This window comes from Lissotriton vulgaris, chromosome 1_1, assembly GCF_964263255.1.
Source record: "Lissotriton vulgaris chromosome 1_1, aLisVul1.2, whole genome shotgun sequence".
NCBI classification, from domain to species: Eukaryota; Metazoa; Chordata; class Amphibia; order Caudata; family Salamandridae; genus Lissotriton; species Lissotriton vulgaris.
Genome location: NC_141685.1, coordinates 822,062,538 through 822,077,791, shown reverse-complemented (window position 1 = coordinate 822,077,791; position 15,254 = coordinate 822,062,538).

Sequence of the window (15,254 nt, the reverse complement as noted above, 5' to 3'; positions counted from 1 at the left end):
TTCATGCCATCGACCTTTAACAATCGCGCACGCAGCACTATATGCTTGTTTACCCTCAACTGCGGGCTGTGCTGAACCGTCTGTATACATTATACAGCCGTACTGTTCCAGAGGCAGAATCTCAGTTGGCAGAGGACATTCGTATTCGTATTGGAGAAATTCTTGCGTTTTTAAATTTGGATCAAATTCGTATACGACGTCTGGTGCAGCAAGAGAATTAACCCATTGTATCCATCTCGGATATAACCCTTTAGCATTTGGAATGCTTGCTCTTGTTACTGCTTCTAAAGCAGGTACTGGTGTAACGATTATTATAGGTTTACCTAGTGCGATGGCTCTTTCTTTTGCTACTGCAGTTTGTACCGCAGTTAGAATTTTTTTCAGTAGAACTAAATTTCATTTCAGCTTGTGTGTACAAGTGTGACTTGTAAGCTATTGGTACCGTTTCTCCCTCATTAGAGGTCAGGTATGTAAATCCGCATCTTCCTGGGATGACTTGGATTATAAGGTTGCGTTCGTTTGTGCGTGTTTGCAGTTTTGTTTTAGTTAACATGTCTGTTTGTAATGATCATAAAATTTCTGTGTGTTTTTGAGTCCAAATAATTGGTTTGAAATCAGGTTTTATTAATTCGTAGAGTGGTTTAACCCTCTCTGCATAATTTAGAATGTAAGTTCTTCCGAAGTTCAGGAAACCTAGAATTGATTGTACGTTTTTCAGCGTTTTTGGAGCTTGAAGTACTGCGCACTTCTCTAAGAAGTTGTCTGCTAGGCTTTTGCCTTCACTTGATAATTCATATCCTAAAAATAGGACTGTCTGGTGGGCAATTCGTGACTTTTTAAAGTTACATTTGTACCCTTCAGATGCGAACCCAAGTATGATGGTGTTCACTCTTTTCAAGTGTGTCTCCAGGTCATTGTCTGTAAGATAGATGTCATCGACATAGGATAATGCCTCATCATCATACATTTGTAGTAACTCTGTTACCCTGGCTGAAAATAATCCTGGGCTGTTCTTGAATCCCTGTGGGAGACGACAAAATTGCTTTTGGGCCCCCACGCTGGAGAAATCGGTCAAATACCTGCTTTCTGGTGCAATGTTTTGACAGAAAAAACCATTTGAAATATCTAACGTTGTTTTATATTTTTTGCGCACGATATTATTCATTAGTGCTGCACTGTGTGAGTTTTGTACTGCAAATGTTTTACAACAAGAGTTTAGGTGTCTATAGTCCACAACTAGACGATATGAATCATCTGGCTTGGAGACATGAAACAAAGGATTGTTCATTTGTGAGGTGCATGTTTCAATCACCCCCTGATATTCTAGTTGATCTAAGATCTCTCTGACTTGTTTTTTAGCTTCTTGCTTAACAGAATACTGCCTTTGTGCAGTTGGTTGATTTTTTAACTGGATTTTATGGTGAGGATAATCCTCATCTCATCCTACATGATTTTTATATAATGCAGGGGCTTGGGACACTGCCCAATTTCTTGCATATGTGTATTTTTTATGAATTGGAATGTGATTTGAGAAGGCATAATCATTTCTTCTCCATGTGGGCACTCCCTGATAAACACTGGTGGCCAGTCCTTTTCTGCTAGAAGGATATCATAACCTTTAGATAGATTCTCCCAGAAGAGACCTTTTATTTTCATAGTTTTATCTCCTTCTATACGTAATGTTATTTCATATAGTTTATGGGGCACGCTAACTCTGGTGTCTGCAGTTTCCACCTGAATGTATTCATTCGTGTTCACTGTCTCCAGAAGATTCATCAGGATCTTGCGAGCTATGGTCACTTCTGCTGCACTGTCTACAATTGTTTGGGCCCACTCTCCGTTCTTGAGTTGTGTCCTCAGGATCCTCGGCATGTTTTATTTTAATACTGGCTAACTTCTTTTTGGGAAATTGTAATTTTTTACATTGATGAGCAGGTTCTTTGTCTTTGGACTTGACGCGCTCTTCTTTATGTTCTGACCGTCCTCTTCTTTCCGATTTCTGTGAGGAAGTCTGAAAAGATCGAGAGGGACGTGTATCAATATCGTGATATCTGTCAGGTTTTCTCAAATTTTCCCTATTTCTAAGGTTATATCTTTTTTTCAGAGGGCTCCTGTTGTGCAGACTTGCCCCCCTCCCTTCTGGAGATCTATCTCTTCGTTTGGGAGACCTTCCTCTGGTATGATAATGTTTTTCTCTGGGAGAGGTTTGCTTATTACCCTCCCACTTCTTCTTTTGAGAATTGAGATTATTTTTAATGAAAGTTTTTTCAGGATTTACAGTTAGTTGTGGTTTTAGTGGTTTACCACCTAAACTGTCTCTACCTAATTCCTCATTGGATTTTTCAATTATTCTGGCAAGTTTAAAAGGTTGGTCTGCTATATCTGTTTCTTTTAGTTTTTAGCGGATTGCCACGGATGCTGCTTCTCCTTTTATGTTGGCTAGTAGTATAGCCGAGACTTGCTTAAATAGATGGAACACCATGTGTTTTTGTGTAGATTAAAGCAAAGACTGTTCCCCAAGTGTCACAGTCCTCCACATGTGGTGCAATCCCCATTGGCAGGCAGATTTCCTGAATTCTGTATTTTTCGTGAGGGTTAGTATCAGGAAATTCTGCCTCTCTCTGAGTAATTTTTTGAGCTAACCAGAACAGAATTTGTTCTCGTTTTGTGGGTATTTTACCAATGACTGATTGAATAGTCTGTGGTGTAATTTTATTTGTGTTTCCCTGGTGAGGGGTGTGCTGTGGAATTGTTATTGCTGGTTGGACTGTTAAAGTCTGCATGACATATTGTACCAATTGTCTATGTATTTTAATTAATTGTTTCAGTTGAACTAAAAGTTCTCTGTCTGACATTTCTTCAATGTCAGGATGTGGTGTATAGCTGGCTAGAACCGGCCATGTGGCTCCAGGTTTACCTAGTGGACCAAGCCTGGTAATGTGATTTTGATGTTTTAGGGCGCCATTGAACCAGAGCTCATGCTCTTGGTAAGTTAGTGGAATTTCTACTTGCCTCGAAAGGGGTGTATTCCGCTGGAGGTTCCCCTGCTTTGTAGTAGTGGAACTCGTGTGATACAGCATTTGCTGCTGGAAAAGTTATCCATGAATAGAATACCTCTGTCTGCCGATATTCATGTGCCTCGACAACAAATATGACTGTACCACCTCTTGATGATACTCCATTTTCTAAAAGTTTTATAGTTAAGGTTTTCCTTACATTTACCGGGATGTTTTTCGCATCCAGGTCATTTTCAATAAACCCTGTAACGTCAAAACCTGGTTGATTTGCATCTACTGCAGCTCCACTGGTTTTGTTGTTGTCGCCGTTGGTTGACATTGTTTAATGAAAGTTTGCAGATCAAGTTTCAAGGAAACAAAGATTAGGTGCACAATATTTTGGAACACTGTATCCTTCAATGTTGACTAAACCAAAAACTAATACATAGGAACCTACTAAGTTGTGGCGGATATTAACCTTTTTCCCACTCCAGACGTCTATTGGAGTTTTTACGGGAAAAGGGGTCTGTGTGAAAAGCACAACTGAGTTACTCTAGTATCTAGCGTTAAATTATCGCCTTACCAAACGTTGGGCGCCATGTAGTGTAGTTCCTATATTCCCAATAGGCTCTGCACATTGGATTAACATAAACGATAGTTTAGACGTAGGACTGAGGTCGACTAGGACTCTATTGAATATGTTAGATTTAATTGTGTGTGCCAGCTAGCTCAGAGGTCACTAGAAACTTTCTCGAGTAAACAAGAAGGTGTTTAGCTTTCCTGAATAGACAAGAAGGGATTCGCTTCTGGCAACCATATCACATGACAACTTTGTTCCCCCTGCAATAAGGAATATATCTCCAGAGTCGCGGAAACAATAGATAGCTATTTTACTCAGTCAATCGTGCATGCTTCGTTTCACCAGAGATGCAGAGAAATAGAGAGACGGGCGTTTTCAATAATAGGGTTATTTATTGAGCAGTCTTCTTTTCTATGCAAGAGAAATGAATTGCCACAATTGCAATACTTGTCATAAAGTAAAGTGCGTACAGTAAAAGGAGTATTATGAAATAATACTTTAAAAGCATTTATATGGTTTCTACACCATAAGATAGTTAAAATGGATAAAATACATACAATGATAAAATAATGACTAAACGTACTCAACTGGTGTTTCTAAGATACGCCTACCCCAGTGTACCTAACCTAAGATTAATACAGGGAAGGAGTAGATGAGTTACAGTTTTTGCCAAGAATCTGAATCAAGAATTCTCTATGGGTCTAATCAGCTCCGTACCTTGGGTATAGAATGAAGGAGGTCTTGTATCTCTCTCAGGACTCGATCTCCCAGTAACCCACGAGGGTATCAGGGAAACACTGGAGCTAGATTTCTCAGCAGGAGAAAAGACAGCGTCTCTCTCAGTGTGTCAGCAGGGAGGGTCGGCTTCCTTCGGCACTCGCATCAGCAGGGCATCGGGCAAGTAGATAGCCGATCTGCTCCAAACCACTGTGTGTTGCTTAAGGCAGATGTTGGTATATTTATACCTGGGAGGTGCCGAGTTTGACGTAAGGTTGGACATAAGACGTCACTAAGAACTGGCAGTTCTTTCAGGACTCTCAGGAGTTCTAAAACAAATCAAAACAGAAGCAGGGGGAATTGCCGGGCTGCTGGAGGCTTGGTTTGTTTAAGAACGCGTTGTACTTTCTAGGAGTCTATGGGAGTAGCCTTGCTGTATTTGGACTGCATTGGCTATGACTTAATATGGATATGATTCTTATGCCTTTATAAGGATATGATTTGTTATAACCACATAAGGGCATAAATCGGGAATATCTAATTAGGGTCCTAGATACATTCACAACAGTTTATGGTTCGATCTAGTGGTCGGGCAGGGCAGAGTTCGGCTTGCATCGTTGTTCGGGATGTTTCCCAGCCTGCACTATTTCCGTGTGTACCTCTCACATAAGTGATGTACGTGATGTGAAGCGTCCCGCTTTCCCCGCATTTGAGCCCCACTGTGCCCTCCCCATTTCCGTCACTGTGTCATCTTCGTCCGAGGATTATCGTCAAATCTTAGTCCCAAGCTGATGTCACTGTATAAAAGCATTCAGTCAGTAGAACGTCGCAGAAGATGAGTAAAGAGAGGTTAATTCTCAGGGGGTGGGGGGTTTTGGGTCAGATTTTAGGGGTTGGGGTTTAGTTATTAGGGTTTGAGTGTAATCATGTTTATTTTAAGAGTGGGGGAATTTGTTTTTAACGGCGGGTGTTTGGGGTTAATATACAGGGGTTGAGAGGCTTTGGGATTCATTTGTAGGGGTTGGGGTTAGTTTATAGGGCATGTGGGTAATCGTGTTAGCTTTTAGGGTGTGGGAAATTTGTTTTTAAGGGGTGGGGGGATCGGGGTAATAGTTAGAAAGCATTTTATTTAACACGCATTCCTTTACCACGAAAAATTGTGGTAAAGGAATGGGTGGTAAAAAAATCATGGTTTAGAAGAAGTCGTGGTTGCGGCCTCGTTGTTAGGGAAGTCGTGGTTGGAGAACTTGTTGTTAAGACATGCAATCATAGGAGAAGGATGCACTAGGCTATGAACAGCGTAATATGGTTCAAGCCTCCTTAATAGACCCAAAAATCTCAATACTAGCAATAGAGAACTTACAAGTATCCCTATTTGCCTCCTTTTTGTCCCAAACTGTCAGCTTTTAGCAGGAGCATTCGGGGCAAGTACTTCTATGTCTCCTAATAGGTCAGAAAACATCTTCCCAAAGGGCCTTAATGGCATATCCCCAACTCTAACCATTTCAACCTAATCTAAATACAAATACCTATTTCAGAAAAACACCTAACGCTATTCCCTATACTGGTCTTTATGTTCAACCTGTGCTGTTCCTTTCCTTTCTTTCCTCCTCCTATAGTATTTGTTGTTTAAGTGCCAAGGTAACAGAGTAGCGTAGCGATCAGCCAGGAACAGAGCAATGTAATCTCAATCCTCCAAAAATTCCTTCACTACACTATCAAAGAGCATTAAGTCCCAAGTGTCTTTTGCTTCAAAGCCTCACTGGCAAGCTTATGTACCAGTCCGGACGTTGGCGGTCTTGACCACCGGCATGGGTTGCTACCTCTCCAGAGATAGTTTCTTCAATCAAAGTGTACAGTTCTTTTTGGCCCTAGGCCGCACTTTGTATCAAGTCTGAACAATGTCAGGATGTTCAAACAGAATCTATTTATCTGGGTCAAGCATGATGACAGCAAGTTCTTGTTCCAATGGCACCACCTCACCATGTTTCACCATATGACAAAGGTAGTGGTACTTTCTTTACATCACTGGTATGTCTGTGTCCTGTGCATTTAACAGCAGTCTAGGTGGCAAAGAGAACTTACACAGGACCCTTCCAGTGTGGCTCAAGGCTGCACTTCCTCTGAAACTGTTGGGTAAAGACACAGTCTCTAGGCCTCAGCTTGTGACCTAGACCTTCAAGACTAGGAGGGAGACTGGCCTTCACCTGTGAATGGATCAAATGCAAATCTTTAGTCAATCGGTCACTGTAATCAACAAGAAAAGTATATTCAATGTCAAGAAGTCCTTTTATCTTGGTACACCCTATATATTTGTTGGCTTCCCCATAACTACCTCAAATGGTTGCAAGACCTCGAAGGGTTGATCTGGGGGCCCAAAATGACCTGTTAAAATGGGCACCTTTTTCTGTGTTGTAAGTAGTGCATATCATACATCTCTTGACATAGAACTCTAATAATAATCGGAAGTGCGGTGCTAAATAGAAAGGTTATGTATAAACACTGAAAAGAGACGGTAGATCTGTTTCCCGACATCAGGCTAATGAATAGTACTGCGGTGCGCCAGCCCCTACAAATATAAGCTCTGTAGGCAGCCTTCCAATTAGAAAAACGAATTATAAACTAGAGAGTAAAAATGAAGATAAGAATACAGAACACGACATAGAACTATGCCACCCTGGGAATCAGATTATAGAACCATACATGATCTGACATGGCCATGTTTCCTTTTGCACTGGTGTAGGCTGAACTGTGGGCCATGGTAACAATAGCATTTACTTAACAATTCGGAAGCATTCATCTTGGCTTTCCTGACAGGTTTGTCCAACATCTTGTCACATCCTGACACCCATATCTTTTCCACTGTTCCTTTTCTTCCTCCATAACTTCTTCCTGCGTTTCCCTAACGCAGTCTAGAGTCTGATTAAACATAGGCAATTCTGGTATCCATCTAGCTCTCCCTATGTTATTCATTAGACCATACTCTGATTAGGCTGTCCGTTTAGCTGTTTTATTGGCAAAGGTATTTCCCTGTGTTACATCATCTCTAATTTTCTTGTGGGCAAAACATTGAACAATAGCAACTCTTTTTGGTATCATCAAGGTATCCAGTAACTTTACTATTCATTCCCCATACTGTATCTTATCACCAAGCGAAGTCAAAAGGCCCTTTTTTTTCCAGAGCTGTCCGAATAAGTGGGCAACCTCCAAGTTATATTGGCTATCTATATAGATATTTACAGTCAAATCTTTATTAATTCACAGGCTGTAGTCAAAGCTGTTGAATTCTCAGCTTGGGCTAACGTGTGTAGTATTTTAAATAACTGAACCACAGATTTCAAGGTAGTAACTGCAAAGGCCACTATAGGAGTGCCATCAGGTAGTTTGTAACTTGAACCATCCACAAACAGTTCCCCTTGGGGGTCAGATATTGAGGTATCTCTCAGGTCTACCCGTTCCTGAGTCTCCTCCTCAGTAATGAATATGCAATCATACTTCTCATCTTGTTGGTATTTAAAGACGGGTAGTACAGTGGTTGGAATTTTAAATGTTAAAGCATTTCAGAGTAATGTTTGGAGCAAAAAGTGTCAACTCATACCCTGTTAATATCGCACTGGTCAGGTGCTGGGTCTGAGTTCTTTAAAAAAATAAAATTCAAGATATCCACTAAATGTGGTACCTTAACTGTCAAATTGTGACCTCAAATATACATTTCAGATTGCTTTATTGCAGTAGGGTCCAATGTGGAGGAGAAATATGTGCATGGCTATTCCTTACCCCATGGGACCGTGCCAAGCTGCAACCATATTTTTCATGTACAAATTTGTTACAATCCGGTTTTACTTAAAGCAGGAGCATTACAGAAAGCATTTTTCAATTGCAAAAAGACAGCTTCACACTGATTAGTCCAAGGAAGCGGATGCATACGTCCTTTAATTTTAAAGCAAGCAGGGATTTTCCAATTTAGTGCCATATTTGGTAATAAACACACAGATATCAGATTGAGTCAGTGGTATCTGCAAGTTCTGTACCAATCATATCCTATGTGGGCATAGCGTCTTACCCCCCCTTCGACAGGAGGAGACCTAAATAGGTAACCTTCTGTTGACAATACTGTAATTTGAAAAGAGATACTTTATGTCCCAAGGATACTAAGTGATGCAACAATTTTACTATAGTCTGTTTGCAACCGTTTGCTGTATTGCTATGTCTCCAATGAGTAGCTCGTGAGCTACCAGTAGATCACCAGGTACCTGTGAGTAGCTCTCCTGTGTGCTGTCCAACCCGTATTCCAAAATTAAAACGCATGCATTCAAGACAACTTTTTTTTGTATTTTCACAACTCATAAGCTGATGTCTACAGAAGAATAGATGGCATTTTGAAAATGAATTTAAAGCCATTATTTCAGTTGGAGATATTTATTACTCATAATTATATCTTGGTGCAAGGGAGTATTGCAGGTATTGTTTATATCTAGTACCCAGGCAATATTTCATTTCAAATTGTCAAAGCCTTTTTTTTTCATTACTGCTGAAAACCCTGACTAATGCATCAATGTGATCACTACTATTACTCTTGGATGGGGAGGTCACTTTTACATCACTAGTGACTTTTGGTACAGAAAATGTTGGAGACCCCTGTAGTAACGTGTAGTGGTTGGGAAATAGGGCTCTGAATGTGGATGCCAGAAAATCCCACAGTTGCTTTACATTTACCTCAGAGGGAAGTCCTAGGAAAGGGATTATTAACTAGAGGTATGAGTCGCACCTGTATGGGCCAGGAACTCATGTTTTCCCACCTAGCTGTATAGTAACATAGGGGTCAGCTTTATCAACTTGTTAATGAACCTTCTTCTGCCCTTCCTAGACAGCCCTATGGAGGGTATTGAAATGTATTATAATCAAATGTTAGTAGTCATCATTGTAAAAGCTTCTGTCTGTTTGTATGCTTATAGCGCAGAAATCTTTGCTATCATATTTTGACCATAAAAGCTTCTTTCATAAACATGAGGAAACAGAAATTTTAGGTAGTCAGTGTGTCCCCCCCTCGCACCCTATCCATGTACCTATGCTCCATGTATGTCCCTGTTATCGTATAATTCCCTTCCCGTGCCTGTTTTAATAATGCCCCTGCATTTCTGTCAAATGTTAGCATGTCAGTTATTAGGCCTTCCATGTATATAATGTCAATTCCGCACTGAGGCCTACGTTTCCAATGCATTTACATGGTGCACTTTTAAATATCGTGAAGCACACGTTTTTGTGGCCCAGCCGAGCCAGGCCCTGAATTCAGGCTCCGAGCCTCTTCTGTCTCTGACAGCTGCAGTTTAGGTATGCATCCCTGACCTCTACCTTACTCCCTGCCCAGCCGAGCGGCGCCCGGCCTGGCCTGCCTGCCAAGAAGGTATTTTGCCTACAGTTATCTGCTCAGCTAACGCAAAAACATATTCCAGTCTAGTGAAATAGGTAAACATCTTCCGCCTGCAGAGCATAGGGCCTAGCCTTCCTGTCCCCATGCAAGAGATTTACTGAACCCGTTGCCATAGTAGGCCCATGGCCCCGCGCATTGCACGAAGAAATATATGCACCCACTAGCATTCAGTGATGAACGGCCTCTGCTCGAGAGACCTTTACTTCAGACAATACATCCTCCAAACACAAGATATCAGATATGCCAAAGGTGCAGGTCGTTCTGACATCCCAGACTCCAGACTCCTCTACTAGTGCTAAAGTCAAGCCCCCCAGCTCTCCCCAGCTACACGTCAATCTCACGTCATGTTCAGTTGCGTGCACATGTAGGGTAAAGGTTTCTGCTGACCCTGCAGATTTTCTCTATGCATCCACCCACCTATGACACTTCTATGACTCATCAAGTGCACACCTCCGTGTACGCCTCCTTACACGCCTTCTTTTACGCCCATATGTTCTTATCTCTCTCTCTGCACTTGTTACGCCTACTGTATTCATTGCAATTGTACGGTTTTACTATATATAATGTGTGATGTTAATAAAACGTTAGATATCCCTTCCTGAACCTTAGTGGTGATGGAACCCGATTCTCAGTGACTCGAGTCATCTTAATTAAAGCCCGTATGACTCAGATACCACGGACTCTGCCTCTCATTTTATGAGCTATTCTTATCGCTATTAATGTATAGAAAAACAGTCCCGGTAATTTTATTTACCACATAATCTGGCGCCCGAACAGGCACGAGTCCCCTTCCCCACGCGCCGCCGATGTAACGCAGGTCCCTGACCCCTTCTACAGCCGTGACGGACCCCCTTTCTGTGCACATCCGCGGGTTTTCCTGCTAACTCCCTCAGGTCCACGGAGGAGACGGAGACTGCGACCAGGCATCCACACGAGGCGGTGAGGAATGCGGACTGTCCCGACCAGAGCCCAAGCCGAGAGAGCAAGGTCCGAGGTATCCGGAGGCCCACCTGTTCCGAGGCGCATGCGTAGCAGCCAGAAGCCGTAGCAGTCCAGTCCAGTGTCGAGTTTCCGGGGCCTTCAGTTCTGCTTCCCGGTGAGTACCGTTGTTGGGAACGCATATAGACGGGTTCATTTATTTGAGCCCGGTCAAGACGGGTCTGGGTACACAGATCCGGTATAGACGTGTCCATTTAGGTGGATGCGGTATGACGTGTCTCTTTATGGGACCGGCATGACTGTACTGTTCTAGCAGTGCATCCCGTATTCTAGTGTTGTTTCCAGAGTTGTGTTATTCTATGTACCAGGTAGTATCTGTTCGCAATGTTTTAATGTCGTGGTATGAATGATTGTTTACAGTTTATTATTGTGCTTAATGTGTTTTCGTTCAAGCCAGTTCAAATATGCCGCTGTTTTCGAAATTACGTCAGATAGGAACCAGGAAAGGGATACTCGAAGAGGCAGTCCACGTCCCGCCTAGGGACACTCCCGGACATTTTATGTACCACAAGCATGGCTTAGATGCCATACTGTACTTAGATTTATGGGTGGATTACACTAAAGACCTGGAAGAGAAATATAGATGGCCTGTCTCAGGGACATGGGATGCTGATTGCATCATGAGAGTAGAAGAAGCACTGTGGAAAAAGAAAGCCAGACAATCCCAGAAACATGCCATTGAATTGTGGCGTAAAGAAGCGCTTAGAAGAACAGAGAAAGAAATTAAGAAAGCAGAGAGAAGTAGAGAAGCATCAGAAAAAGCCCAAGAAAAAGAACTACTAGAAGAAGGTGAACGAGTTAGAGCAGAACAATTAGACCGACAAAGAAATGCCCTTATTAAAGGCATGTATCCCCTTCTCGCCGAGGGCCTACCTAAGGTGACCCCGGAAGTACCCAGTAACTTGCCGCAACCATTGATCCCGACTAAACTCCGTAGTCATAAACAGACCGCAGCGGACATTTTTCTTTCTTCCTATTTAGATGACGCTGCTCCAGAGTATGTAAACGTACGTGTACCTCCTACTAATCCTCCCAACCCTGTTAATAACACGAATCCCCCCACTGTTCCTCCTGCCACCGGTCCTACCAATCCTTTTCATACAACACCTGTAACCCAAGATCAACCTGCATTACCAGTGACAACGCCAGCGACAGCGTAGCCAGTAAAATCTGATTCAAGCCTAGGCGAGTCCAGCTTGGGAGCAACGGGAGGGGGTCCCTCCACCCCACCTCAGTTAAAACGATCATCACTACGAGATCTAGCATTACAGCACACGCCAAAAGCAGCTACACCCGCATCTCTTAGACAGCACCTTACTGATTGTATATATGATCCAGTACCAGGGGAGGGTTCAATGATTATATACTCAGTGCGATTAAGACGCGTTACAAATTACTTGCTTATACTATCAGACATGAAGGAACATTTAGACAAGATATACCACTTCATTAGAAAAGGGGGAGGGACCAGAAAGTATTCACAAGTCCATGGCACATAGAAAAGTGGAGCTTCAACGTATGATCTTACGGTTTTTGATTAATTGTTTGATAAGGGAACAAGACCAGCCAAATAAAGAAGTAACTAAAGCCATGACAAACTGGAGTGACAACATAGCTGCTGGTAAACATGATAAACAGAGTTGTGTAGAAGCTTTGTACAGAAAAATTCGTAAAGAAATTGTTGAGATACACGAGAGAGAACGGGCGGAGAAAGAAGCCGAGAAAGAAGATGACGAAGTCTCAGAGGACTATGATTTAGCAATCGAGGACACTAGTAAAATAAATTACGTAGGTAGGGCAAGACCTTTTGATAGACCCATACGACTAGAATACAAGAAACGTTCTCTTTCTCCCATACCAGGACAGTATTCCCTTGAACACATATTCCAAGCCACTGACCAAGCATTGAAACAACGAGTAGGGAGTAGCGAACTTAGTACTATGCATGAACAGGAACTAGCCCGGTCAGCAGTACAATGGGCTGGAAATTCTAAAATATATAAGGATGATATAGTAGCGCAAACATTTTTGAGTCTTCCTCCGGAAGAACAGCGTTTAGCTGGTATGTACATGATTCAACATCTCATTACACTGTACGAGAGTCAGCATTCTGATCCAGGTCCCCTATATAAATTGTTGGACGATTTACCCCTAGCAAGATGGAGAGGTCTAGGTACCGAATTAATTAATGTCATACTAGAACAACGACATAAGTACATGACTTTCCTGACTCCACATTTTGTTCCTGTTCCACACCAAGAAAGGAAGACCTTCTACATAGACAGACAGAATCCCTTAAGAGAGGTTCATCCCGTCAGAACTGACGCGGGTGCGCTTCAACGAGTATTGGTTTACACACCCTTGACGAAAATGGAATTATTGGAAATGAAAAAATTACTGCCCTGTCATGACAAAGATCCAGCAGGGTTCCACCGTGAATTAAAGGACATGCTCCGCATGGGAGAGTATACATATGCTGATACAATGAAAATGTTGAAAGTCCTGTTACCTGCAGGCATTTACGAAAAACTCAAAGAAAAAGAGTGGGAGGTAGGAGAGAAAAAGATTAACTGGGCAGAACTAGAAAACGAGGATAATACACGAACTCCTGGTACTGGTCTCGGGGATAAAGTTAAAGAATTACCCGAGCTATTGATACAGGTTTTACCGAGATTATTGATTACCAAAAAGGAAGATTGGGATGCCATTTCAGCCTGCAAACAGAAACAAGATGAAGACACTAGTGATTTCTATTCTAGATTTGAAAAAATGTTTCATTATTAATAGCGGCATAAAGACAAGTAGTGAATCGTATCTACATCTTTTTGTGACCAAATTAGTAGAGAATTCCTTACCCCAGATTAAAAATAGAGTACTGAAGGTTGAAAGTACCTGGCAAGCTAATAGCCCTTCCCAAATGTTACAAATGTTACAGTACCACCAGAACCGGATTAGAGAAGAACAGGAACACGAAAAGAGACGTATGAAAGACACGAAAATGAAAGTACTAGTTGCACAATCAGTTCCAGCCGCCGATAGTCAAAGAAAGGGCGCGTCACCCGTCAAGGGGAACTGCAACTACTGCAAGCAGCCAGGTCACTATATAAATGAATGTACTGTCCTGAAACACAATATAGCTACAGGCAAGACGAAAGAAAGACCGCGTCCTCCCAGACAGGAACACATCCCGCAGAACACGCAACCTCCACAGAACGCGCAACAGACAGTAGCTGTACCCCAACCCATAGCTGCCACACAACATGTCACGCAACAAATGTACCAGTATGCACAGTCAGATTACCCTGATTATCAACAGTATTCATGAAATAGCCTAGAGAGGGAGGTTGGCTTGCCCCTTATCGAGGTTCCTGTAGATCAAGAGGGTCCCTATGTACATAGTCAGGTATTGGGGAAAGACAGAAAATTTCTGATTGACACAGGGGCGAGCAGAACTACCATCAGTCACGACGAGGTTCCAGGGGCACCCCTCTCAGGCACACGAAATACTTCCCTGGGATTTTCAGGAAAACCCATTGTTAACGAAGTGTCAAAGCCAGTTTCCCTAGAAGTTGGTCCATTGTCCCGCACTACAGACTTGTTACTTACAAAATCATGTCCAGAGAACTTGCTTGGCATAAAAACATTGATAGAGCTAGGAGCAGTGATTTGTTGTTCTCCGGAAGGAGTGAGATTGTTTTTACGTGATTTTAAAGGACATTATGTGTTAAGAGATTTTGATTCAAGACTTCAGAATGTACCACAGCATTTATGGGCGCAAGGTCCGACTGATGTAGGTTACATGCACATTACACCATACCGTGTCACGCTCAAACAAGGAGTTGTACTGCCACAAATCCGACAATACAAGTTACCACCTGAGGCTGTAGTGGCCTTACTGAAAATTGTTGATGAACTCATTGCACAAGGAGTGGTTGTAGAAACTGACTCCAATGTATGTAATTCTCCTATCATTCCGATTCTAACACGAACTGACCCCAATGCACCACCGGTCTACAGACTAGTGATTGACCTCCGAGAATTGAACAAATGCATAATACCCAGTACCCAGTGGTCCCAGACATTTCTTCCCTATTGACTGCAATTGATCCCGAAGCAGCGTTCTTTACTGTAATTGATCTCAAGAACGCCTTCTTTAGTGTCCCAATCCATCCGGAAAGCCAGTACCTTTTCGGATTCTGTTTAAATGGCCGAAGTTTCAAATTTGCAAGGGCTCCTCAAGGGTTCACAGAAAGCCCTAGTATTTACAGTCAAGCTCTGAAACGACAACTAGACAGTATTCACATGCCTACTGACACTGCCCTGCTCCAATACGTTGATGATCTATTGATCACAGCACGGACAGAACGAGACTGCGAACGTGCATCACTGACAGTCTTATATTTCCTGGCCGAAAAGGGGCACAAAGTGTCCCCTTCGAAGCTACAATTCTGTGTCCAGCAAGTGGTATACCTTGGACACTTGCTGCCCAAGAGGGGTAGACAGTTGACACCTGACCGCATTCAGTTAATTG